We start from the raw sequence: 10,592 nt of genomic DNA on the forward strand, positions 1-10,592 counted from the left end.
AAGAACAGAAAAACACGCAATATACTACAATATGCACACTATTCACAACGGCCAAGCCCCAATGGAAAGATGGCGTCCGGTGGCCGAAGCCTAGTCGAACGACCACGTAGGCCTATCGGGGATGGCAAAAGCGAGAAAAACCAGGCTGACACGCCTAAAACCCCTAATGAAAAATACACCAGGCAATCCTGGTGTGACATCAAAGAATCCTGATGTGACACCAGAATATCTGGTGTGCCCACCAGCGATGCTGATGTATCGAGCACACCAGCCTGGCGTGCCCACCAGAAAGGCTGGTGTACCCGCACATCAGCCTGATGGGTACACCAAGGGAGTCTGGTGTCACATCACAAGGACTCATGCGCCGACCAGGCAGCCTGGTGTGCACATCACGCAGTTTGATGTGACACCAGAGTTGTGTTTTCGTTGACTTCTCCCCCCGGTCCGCGCGCGTGTTTTCTATTAGTTTGTGTGCCGCTCCGTCCCCCGACGGGGTGCCTTGTTTCCTCCCGTCTTGGTGGTCGCCGGAGACCCCGCGGCGGGCTCCTTTGTGCTCAAGAAGTGTCCCCCTCGTCCCGAGCACTTTCACGGGCGGCCTTGAGCAGCTTGGGGAGCTCGCCGGCTCGCCTCTTCGAGGGTTTCTCTTTCCCTTTCCGCCGGTATTCTCGTTTAAGTTTGAGAAAGTAAAGAAGTCTTCTTTGTGAGCCGAAGCCGAAAAGATGTGTTGGTGCACTTTCCTTACTTCCGACGAGCTTGGTTTGGTAGCAAAGTAACAAAGGAAGCTAGTAATTATTACGATTTTTGGGGCCGAAATGCCTACTACGAGCGAGGAGGGCGTCGACCGCCTGAAGCCAAAGAGGATTACCCTGCGAGCCGCCACAACAAAGATCATCAACGAGACTGGCGTCTGCTGGCCACGGATCCAACCGACATCGGTGAGCTCGAAGAAGCATTTGATATTCTTCTACTTAAGGAGGCTTCCCTGAAAGAGCTGGACAAGGAAATCGAGCTATCTGTCGAATATGATGCCTTAGAAGAGGAAATTTCTGGTGCGGAGGGGTGCGCGGAACGGATCAGCGTAACTAAGACACGAGTCAACCGCAAGCTGAAAGGCCAAGAATTTCGGAACGACAGGGCGTCCGGTTCTTCGACGCACGGCAGTGGCTCCGGACAAACTCCAGTTGATCACGGCCAAATCCCTACAACAGTAAAGCTTCAGAAGCTTTACTGTTGTGCTTTTTTGAATAAAGTAATTATGGCAGCAGCGTTGTTGTCAAACTTATCATTGTACGCTTTTTTGTGAGTAAAGCAACACCCAGTCAACAGGTGGTCTGGTATCATATTACAACAAAACCTGATGTCCCGCCAGAACACCAGATTTCTGGTGTGACATCAGAACACCAGATTTCTGCTATCATACCCACACATCAGATTTCTGGTGTCACAACAGAACACCAGGTTTCTGGTGTCACACCAGAAAACGTCCCAAATCACATCTGTGAAAAAGTCTGGTGTAACATCAAGTCACACCAGCCCTCGAGCTGGTGTATTTTTCACTAGGGACGGGCTAAAAGCCTGCGGTCCAACCCGCGGGGGAGCAGTAGGCCTCGGGTTGGGCGCCAAATAATGTAGGGTTCGGTGCTACTGCTCACCCGAAAGAAGGACCAACGAGGCAGATTCCAGAAAACACACCTTCACTTTATGCTTGCGGTGGATGATTTCCCGCAGCCCGAGCCTCGAACGTGGCTCGCGCGCACGTTGCGCGCCGGGCGCAGAGCGCGGGTTATTTTGCGCCATGATGGGCCTCAATGCCCACAATGTATAATAATGTGTTGTTTTACCTCAAATTGGGCAGGCTGAAATGGTGTAATTTTTAATTATGACGAAAATAATATATGTTTTGGGGGCTTTTCTCATATGAAGGAGGTCGGAAACAGGCATGTTCTTTAGATTTTTTGTTCTCGAGTTACCAAGCGTAAAAGCCGCAATGGAAGAAACTGGTATTTTTGTCTGTCGTCACAGGTCGCGTGTTTGGCACCCTCTGCTGGTGCTAGTGTTTTTCCTCAACCCTTTTAACTTTTTCTCATCATTTATTAGACACTAGAAAGATACCTTGATGTATTCCAATATTTCGTTTAGGAATTTTATTGTCTTCTAATAAAAATTCAAATCTCGTCACTCGGGTCGATTTTTGGTCAACTTTGACAGGTCATTCCTTTTTCTCTACTTTAGGTACATTTTCTTTTTTTAGCACTACAGAAAGCCCAAAGCAAGGCCATTATAATATAATAATAGCATTATGATCGTTTGATTTGTCGTTCCGCTGCCTTCACGTAAACGTTGTAAAAATAACAAATATTGAAATTTGAGGCCGATTTTCTTAAAGGGGTCATGAAACGCTTTTCCAACTTTTTCCCGTTTAGTCTTCCTCCTCAACTCACGAGTCGCGCATTGTACCAAACGGTTCAAAAAGACGGAAAGGAAGGACTCCCCTCTTTTTCGGGCTTTCGTTCGTGCAACCGGACACAGCCGTTCTCCCCCTAGAAGATTAGCCCGTCGCTCAAAATTCAAACAAAAGTTGCTTTCCCCAACCCGTTCATTCCGAAGCTGACAGTGCTGTGAAAGCTACGTGCTCGTTGGGCCAGCCACACTTGCCACGTGAGCGTGGCATATGTGGCTGCACAGCACCGAGGCCAGGTGACGAAAGGGAGGCGGCTGATTGGTCCAGCAAGCGCGTAGCTTCCACCACGATGTCAGCTTAGGGGTGAAGGGAATAGGTGAGGTCCGATTTCGGGTGACGTCAGGTTGGACCCGAGGACGCGCTTTTGGGACCGCGGGTGCATCACAGTGAAAAGGCAGAGAGCTTACGAAGGAGAGGAGGTACGAAATAGTCCGCTGTGTTTTCACATTTTCGCACTGAACGTCAGGCTTTCGACTTTCTACCTTTTTTCTTTTGGCCCGCTGAACGATGTGCTATTAGTAAAATCCCAATCTAAATTGATTTATCCCAACCCAGAAATCGTTTCATGGGCCCTTTAAAAAAAAAACATTTTTGTAATTTTTTTTAAATTTTTTTAGATAAAGTTGTTCACTACAAGAAAAAAGCAATCTGGAAATTACCCTTACCGGAATAGTGCGCCTCTGTGATTGGAAAAAAATGTTTTAGAGCGCAGCTCTTAGGTGCCCCTTTCCGGCTTGAGCGGCGTCGGCTTCCGCGTCGGCGTAACCGCGAGCCCCCTCCCCCCCCCAGGACCTTGGGAGGACCTCGGGTTCTACATAACGACACATACACAACGCAGAGGGACAAAAGGGGAAGAGACACACCAGACAGAACAGAGCGCTGTGTATTTGTCATTATGTACAACCAAAACCAACTAGCCCAACTTTCTACTTTATTAGAGTTGACCTCGGGTTCCTTTAACAGGACCTCGGGAGGACCTCGGGTTCCTTCGAGAGGACCTCGGGAACCTTCGCTGACCTCGGGAAGGGGGATGGGGTCACCTGACCGCCCTCCCCGGGGTCACGTGACCCCCTGTCCCCCTCCCCGAGGTTACGTGACCCCACCTCCCCACGGTCACGTGACCCCCCCTCCCCCCCCCCCCCCCCCTCAGCTCTTAGATGTCCTTTTCCGGCTTGAGCGGCATCGGCGTCGGCGTAACCGCGAACCCCCCCTCCCCGAGGACCTTGGGAGGACCTCGGGCTCCTTCGGTAGGACCTCGGGAGGACCTCGGCAACCTTCGGTGACTTCGGGGAGGGGGTGTCACGTCACCGCCCCCCCCCCCCTCTCCGAGGTCACTTGACACCTCCCCTCTTCCCCCGTGGCCACATCACCCCCCCCCCCCCCTCAGTACCCTTTCCTCGTGCTCGTCAACAGCTGTGCTCTAACTCGGCGTTACAGGGAGTGGTAAACGGCTTTCACTTTTTTTTTATTTTTACTTATGTTTTCAGAATGGAACGTAAAGTAGGCGATCTTTTGATATTAATTTTAATTTAAAACTTGAAATAATAAAGAAACCAATTAATCACACGGTACAACAATGAGTAACAAGTATATGCAAATCAAAAGGCCTCAACATGTCAGGAAGTGTTTCTATATAGACCGGCTCAAAGTAAACAAGGTGACTACTCATTGTACAGCCTATTACGGTTGAATGAAAAATTTTCGCACCATTCAAACCTCGTACATACATCTTTGGAGAAATATGCGCCGAGTTTTGTTATCCTCCCATCTTGCAGGTTGCCGAAGGTCGACTGCAGATTTAGTGCACCTCCGTAATGTAGAAACGCGCGTGCAGAACCAGTAAAAAACACAAAAACATTGATGGCACATTTCCTGAAGTCAGTACATTTGTTTACTAGTTCGACGTAACTGCGAATCAGTTTTCACACTGTGTAGGACCCACGCAGTCCACAGTTGCAGTTTTCAACATGCCAGCACGCACTCACTGATTCTTTTCTAAATTTCGGGTCACGGAGCGGCACGCGCATGTCTTGACACGTCTGTGCAGCTATTCTGTGTTTTCGCAAATCTTTTCTAGGGCAATGTCCAAGGCGCCTTCCTCCAGTGTCTTCCTCCTCACGTGTAAGGATCGGATTCCCCTTAGTGTGTTTAACTCCTCCTACTCTTTTTTCTTGAGCTCCCGGAAACACGTGAGCTACCCTTTGGCAATTGAGAGCAAAACGATCCCTTTGACTTTTGGTGTGAGTGCCTCAACGAAGCTTTGCGGGTTCATTATGAAGTATAATTTTGTAGTTGTCAGTGCTTGAGCACGGAAACACGTGAGCTACTCTTTGGCAATTGAGAGCAAAACGATCCGTTTTACTTTTGGTGTGAGTGCCTCAATGAAGCTTTGCGGGTTCATTATGAAGTATAATTTTGTAGTTGCCTGGTGCTTGAGCACGCCGCCTACTCCATCACACGAGCTTTTCCCGCGCCCTGATGCAGAGAAAATCCACTTGGCAGCGACATTCCTTTTAGAGCGCAGCTCTTAGGGGCCCGTTTCCGGCTTGAGCGGCGTCGGCGTCACCGTCGGCGTCGCCGTCGCCGTCGCCGTCGGCGTAACCGCGCGTACATTATGGGAAGTTTCCCATAATGCACAGCGCGAGCCCCCCACCGGGGTCACGTGACCTCGTGGGGGGGCACGTGACCCCCAGGTCACGTGACCCCCCGAAGTCACGTGACACCCCTGAGGTCCCGTGACCCCCTCCTCAAGGTCACGTGACCCCCGCCAATGTCGCGTGACCCCCCGATGACGTCATCGTCAATGATGACGTCACCGGCATCCACATCGTCATCGTCATCACTGATAACGTCATCATCACTGATGACGTCATTAGTGACGTCACTGATGACGTCACCGGCATCCACATCGTCATCGTCATAATCACTGATGACCTCACCGGCATCCGCATCGTCATCGTCATCATCACTGATGACGTTACCGACATCCGCATCGTCATCGTCATCATCACTGATGACGTCATCAGTGATGTCACTGATGTCATCACCGGCATCCGCATCGTCATCGTCTCATCACTGATGACGTCATCAGTGACGTCACTGATGACGTCACCGACATTCGCATCGTCATCGTCATCATCACTGGTGAAGTCATCAGTGACGTCACTAATGACGCCATCGGTATCCGCATCGTCATCGTCACTGATGACGTCATCAGTGACGTCAGTGATGACATCATCGGCATTGGGGGGTCACGTGACCCCGAAGGTCACGTGACCCCCCAAAGTCACGTGACCCCCCCTGGTTAGTTGAACCCCCCCCCAGTACCCTTCTCTCCTCCTCCTCAAGAGCTGCGCTCTAATTCGGCGTTACAGGGAGTTGTAAGCGGCTTTCACTTTTTTCTTTAAAATTCGTACTTCTGGTGCCTGTTTTTGAAGTGGCTTGGAGCACCGTATGAAATATAAACGAGTTGCGTGAAAACATAGGCAATAATCCCTCCGTCCGCCCTTCGACGACGTTGAGCGCAAAGAACGCATGGGACCAGTCATCAAAGATGTCGTCGTTCACTACACCGTAGCTTAACATTTCCTATTCGGTGGTAGCTACGCAGGTAAAGATCGAAACCAACTTGCTCTTCCAGTGATGTCCTTGCACCACGCGCTGAATCACGACGCACCAATTTTCAGCAAAGTCGATGTGAAAGTTGACGGCACGTTGACTTCACATGCGCTTTCTCGAGCAATTGACTCTTAAAGTAAATTACGCAGGGACAATGAGAAGGTAAGACGCTTTGCTGATTGTCCCATCGCAAAATGCATTTCCTTGGTCTAATTAAACAAAGAGGGGGCTACTCATTCGCCTTGATTGACAGCCTACATATTTTGCTGTAAATCGAACTCACACGCCACTTTAGGCTGTATGGGTGTGCGTCAATGTTGTAGAAATTAGCGAAAGCTATTGCGAACTTGCGTGTCAAAAAACTTTGCTGTGGCCGGCATTCACAACTGGCCAAACCATAGCTTCTCTGTATACTGATTATGTCTGCCCAATCGCCGGTTCAAGGTAAGGAAAATCCCGCCAATCAGAGCGAGGTAAATTCTAGTTGTGACGGGAACGAAGGAAGACTTAAGAGGGCGCCACCGAAACATCTTGGCACTAATATCATGATGTATGATATACCGAGTGTTTCAGCGAAACTTTTCAGAAATCCCTAAAAATAAGTTAAATGAGAAAAAAGAAACAAAAATAAACTCTCTTGCAGAAGAAAGTACCAGCCACCGCAGACATCGACGATTGCAATAAAAATCAACATAGTAATTACTTAACAATAAACTAATAATTACAATTTGTATTTTTATATTAGTAGAAATAGGTATAGGTTCTAAATAAAACAGTCTTACTAAACATAATCAAAGTGAACTAAATAAAATAATTTTTGGAACTAGATATGACAAAACATTTTTACTGCGATTAAAAAAAACGCACAATTGTTTGGTTTCTTACCGTTGCGCATCTCTGCGCCAGCGGTTCCGCTTCGCGGTGGACTATGCGCAAAGCAACTAAAATAAATGTAAACGCTTCGATTGCGGAGCAGAGTATATCCATGTAGCTCCCAAGGCGGCCATGTTGGCTTCACCAACTGCGGTTGGGAAGCAATCATTGTTTTTGCAGAAAACATGAACGCGCGGCTGGCGCGGCCGTGAGCCGGCATGTTGCGGCGTGCGGAACAGAACAAAAATAGTCCAGCAAGCCGCCGCGCGTGTGCCGTCGTCTTGACATTTCTTTCCACCTCTCGCTTGTGGTTCCGGGAGAGCCGCAGACTTAAGGAACGCAATCGTCCAGCGTGTCGTCTAGTGTCGCCGAGTTGCCACTCCGGAGTTCGCTTGAATCATTAATCACTCTGCAACTCCGCAACCACGGAACGGAAGGGAAATGGAATGGCGAGATCGCTGGGCAGAATGGAAATAAACTCCATGGGTCCGAACTGGAGTGCGATTAAAATAGGCTCCGTGTTTATGGGAGCTGCGTCGGTCTTCGGGTAGGGCCTCCTGACGGTGCAATTCAAGCGCGTGGTGAAAGAAGCTCTTGAGTTAGCAACATTGCGCTGCAGGCGACTGACGGCTTGATTGTTTCATCGGCTCGTGGCCCTTTTGGAAGAAAGTGCCCAAGAAGCACAAAAATGGCCAATCATTGGCCAATGGCTGGGAATGGTCCTTTGGCCAGTGGCCAGACAGTGTCCAGCCATTGGCCGATGACTGGCCTTTCTCCGGCCATTGGCCATTGGCCACTGGCGATCAGCCATCGGCCAAGCAGTGGCCAATGAATATACACTCTTTGGCCATTGTCCAAAATACCATCGCCAGTCATTGTCCAATCCATGGCCAAAATCCACGCTGTCTGAGGTGTGCGCCTCCAGTAAAGCAACTATAACTGAAAAGTTGTAAACGAACATGGTGTGATTCCTTACGTGGCGAGACGCAACAAAGAGGTTCTTGTAGCTATGCACGATTAGCATGTAGCTTTATTGCAACTATGCAAGGTTAGAATGTAGCATATATCTTACTGTTCTCGTGGAAAGCAAATAAAGCAATCTCGCTCTGGCGAGCTTTTTATAATGGAACACCAGCGCGACTGCAAATATTACAACTGTTCATCCTTCAATGAAATGTACAAAAATTACCGGACTCACTTTTCTGTCATGCATTTAAACACACAAAGTATTAGAAACAAACAGGACAAGCTTGACCTTTTTTTTCAACCGCTATCAGTTAATTTTGCGGCAATGTTATTTACAGATCGAAACGTAGCTCTGTGCGAACGAGGCTCCGCCTTAATTTGAAAGATACAAATTTGAAACTTTATGCAGAACTACAAAAAGGGGTGGTGGAATAGCCATGTGTTTTAAAGAAAACTTAAACTACAACGTACTGGAAGATTTTAAATTAATGAATAATAATATTGAGTGTCTGGTTGCGAAAGTAGAGTCTCTGTATATTGCAGCTGTATATAGGCTACACTCTTGTAATGTTAGTGTGTTCTTAGAAATTTTTGATAACTTGCTGCAATTTTTGGGTGAATTTTTTATACCATTTTTGATACTTGGAGACATCAATCTTAATACAATTGCTAATGATGAACACGCCAGAGAGTTTCGGGACATTTTAAATCAATATGACTGTAGCAACGAAATAACGCTGCCTACCAGGGTGAGTCAAAATAGTGCAACTTCAATTGACGTTTGTGTTACAAATGTGCTTGCAAATAATCTTGTATCTGGTGCGTTCATAGAGGGCATCAGTGACCATCTTCCTATCTTTAGCCTTTGCCCTTTCATGCGTGAAAAAAGCACAAAGCAAACTGAAACACTTTTTTATAGAAACATAAAAGATGAAACGCTGAATACTTTTACTTGCCTTTTAGAAGAAACAAATTGGGGAGAATTATTTACGAAGGAAAATCCTTGTTCAGCATTTAATATCTTTCATGGGAAGTATAAAGGTGCTTATAACGCATCCTTTCCTTTAAAACAATCAAAACGGAAAAGTAATAAAATTCGGAAACCCTGGGTTACCGCGTGTTCAGTAAAGAAAATCAATAAAAAGAATAAAATATATCACGCATTCGTGCGTTCACGTGACCTGAACGTACTAAGAGAATTTAAAAAAAAATAAGGAATAAAGTAAACTCTTACTTGAAGGCGGCCAAACGCCAGTATTACCAAAATAAATGTATGTCTGCTCACGATGACCAAAGGAAAGTATGGGAGGTTTTTAATACTGCGGCAAACCTGAAAGAACAGAAAAGTGCAGTAAAAGAAATCCTAATCAACGGGAATGAGGTGACGGGCGTTGAAATGGTAAACGAAATGAACAAGCATTTTATAAATATCCGCGGAACTAGGGTATCGCAAGGCAATACAAACGCCGACGTGATGACAATGACGAAGATAACAAATTCAATAATGTTCTTCCCGACAACAATGTATGAAATAGAAACGCTCATTAATAAAATAAAGAAAGACGTAGCAGCGGGTGACGACGGGTTGAAGGCTCAACCACTCAAGTATGTAGATAGAATTATTAGCCCTATACTATCATACCTGGCGAATAGCATGTTAGAGGGTGGTATTTTCCCGACTGATCTGAAGCTGGCTAAAGTTACTCCTATTTACAAGGGCGGTAGTAAAAAAAGTATCGAAAATTACAGGCTCATTTCTGTACTAGCAATATTTGCTCAAACATTTGAAGGCGTAATAAAAAACCGCCTAGAAAGGTTTTTCACAAAGCATAGTGTAATCTCCACCGCCCAATACGGGTTCCAGAAGGAAAAATCTACAGAGCAAGCTCTTCTCGACATTAAAGAGAAATTGGTTGCAAATATTGAAGACAAGTTACTTACACTCGGACTGTTTTTAGATTTGAGGAAAGCGTTCGACACCGTTTAGCATCCTATTTTAATCGACAAACTAGAATATTACTGCATCCGTGGGGTCGCGCTCGCATTACTAAAAAGCTATTTAACAAATCGGCAACATTACGTAAAAATTGACAATCTAGAATCATATAAGGAAAAAACGCGTCATGGTGTCCCACAGAGTTCCATATTAGGCCCTTTACTTTTCCTAGTCTATATAAACGATATTGTAAGCATTTCTGGTTCCCCGGAGTTAATAATGTATGCAGACGACACTAATATCTTTTTTAGTGAAGCAACTCCAGAATGCCTGGAGGAGAGGGCAAACGCCAATCGTGTAAAGCTTTCAAAATGGCTGAGTTCCAATGGGCTACAATTAAACACAAGCAAAACAAAATATGTGATTTTTAAACCAGCAACAAAACATCTTACAAGCTCCATTAAGATTATGTTTGAGGGTGATTTAATAGATCAAGTAACTGAGCAAAAATTTCTGGGTGTGTGGTTTAACCAAAAGCCAAAATGGAATACGGATGTAAATAAACTAAAGTCAGAATTATCACGAGTCCTTGGCTATATTTATAGAGTGGCAAGCCTTGTGCCGAGGTGGTTACTAGAAACATTGTATTAGCCTTTATATTTTTCCAAAATCTGTTACGGGATTCTTATATAGGGCACAACTACAGCATCTGATTACTATAAATTACTAATCCTACAA

Source organism: Ixodes scapularis, unplaced genomic scaffold (assembly GCF_016920785.2).
Source record: "Ixodes scapularis isolate PalLabHiFi unplaced genomic scaffold, ASM1692078v2 PGA_scaffold0__279_contigs__length_252992795, whole genome shotgun sequence".
NCBI classification, from domain to species: Eukaryota; Metazoa; Arthropoda; class Arachnida; order Ixodida; family Ixodidae; genus Ixodes; species Ixodes scapularis.